Raw genomic sequence first — 1473 nt, 5'->3', positions numbered from 1 at the left:
GCTCTGTGGCACGCCCAGGTATGTATAAGTCTCTCCAGCGCAAATGTGTCGTATGGCGCTTCTATCAACGAGCTCAGGATCTTCAGGGATGCCATTAAGTTTGGTTTTTATGATCTCTGAACTAAATTATTCAACTAGAAAGCAATATATTATCCTCTATTTCTAGATACTATATTATATTTGTATTTTTTAATTGTTTCATATCACTAGATTTTTTGTTTAAGAGTTCCAGAAAGTAGATGTTCATGTCCTCAATGTATCATTTTTTCCTATGTTTGATTTACAGTTTCCTTACACTAAATTTTAATATGGCTGAATTTATTCTTATCATTCTTCATACTTTATTGCAAGTACGTAAATTGTAACAAGAGCTTTCAAATTCCATGTTCTACATCTATAAATAGTTGATTCAATACTACGAGGCTACCTGGTATTAACTCTAAACCTGTTACAGTAACCGACTATTTTTAAAAGGATCTCTTAAGAATTTGTTGGCATTCTTCAAGATGCATGCAAAAATGTTTATACGATGTAATTCATTTTGATGAGACATGCTGTGAGATTTGTAACTGGTTTCGAGTCGCTCAATCGCAAACCCTTATATCGACTTGTAAATTTTAGAAAATTATTTTTGTGCTGAGACATTTTGTAATACATAGCTCTCTCTTTCTCCTTAAACTATACATGCTGCATATCATTTACCATCCTTATCTAATAATATATCTCCCTCTTTGTCTAATTGTTCCAGAAGGTTCTAAGTTATAATTGATACTTGTAGTATATAATATTGAAAAACGCAAAAAAAGAAAGTAATGCAGCATTAAAAATAACCTTGAAATTGTTTACGAAAAAAAAGCGTAGTAGGAATTCGATGATGCCATTGAGAATATTCTGGAAAAATAGCATAAGCTACTACATCTATAGAATATCGGTAAGGTAGATTTCTATGGTCTCTGAATTAAATTAGCTAGATAGAAAGCAATATATCATCCTGGATTTCTATAACCTATACAGTTGTCTTGCATTACATTTTAATACTGCTGAATTATTTTTGTTATTTATGTTGCTTCATTTTTATGTTTGAAGTAAGTAAATTGATTCTTTTTTAGATTATTACTCTATTATGTGAAAGAGATTTCAACGTTTCTTAGTCAAACTCTAATATTTATAGAGCTGATTTTATTTTATAAATTCTAGCAAAGATTTTCAAATTGTATTTTTTTAATCTAAAATTGTTGATTTGACATCCTTACTATGTCAATATAAAATTCTAAAATCTGTTACAGTGATCAACTGTATGTACTCGGACCTCTCAAGAATCTGTTGGTATTTCTCAAATCGCTCAATCGCAAAGCCTTCTGCAATATTACGAAATTATTTTTGATTAAAAACATTTTTTTAATACATAGCTCTCCATCTCTTTTTCTCCCTAAACTATACACGCTGCCATTTATCATCATTTACCATCCTTAC

Source organism: Belonocnema kinseyi, chromosome 1, assembly GCF_010883055.1.
Source record: "Belonocnema kinseyi isolate 2016_QV_RU_SX_M_011 chromosome 1, B_treatae_v1, whole genome shotgun sequence".
NCBI lineage: Eukaryota > Metazoa > Arthropoda > Insecta > Hymenoptera > Cynipidae > Belonocnema > Belonocnema kinseyi.
Note: the sequence above shows the minus strand (reverse complement) of the source record.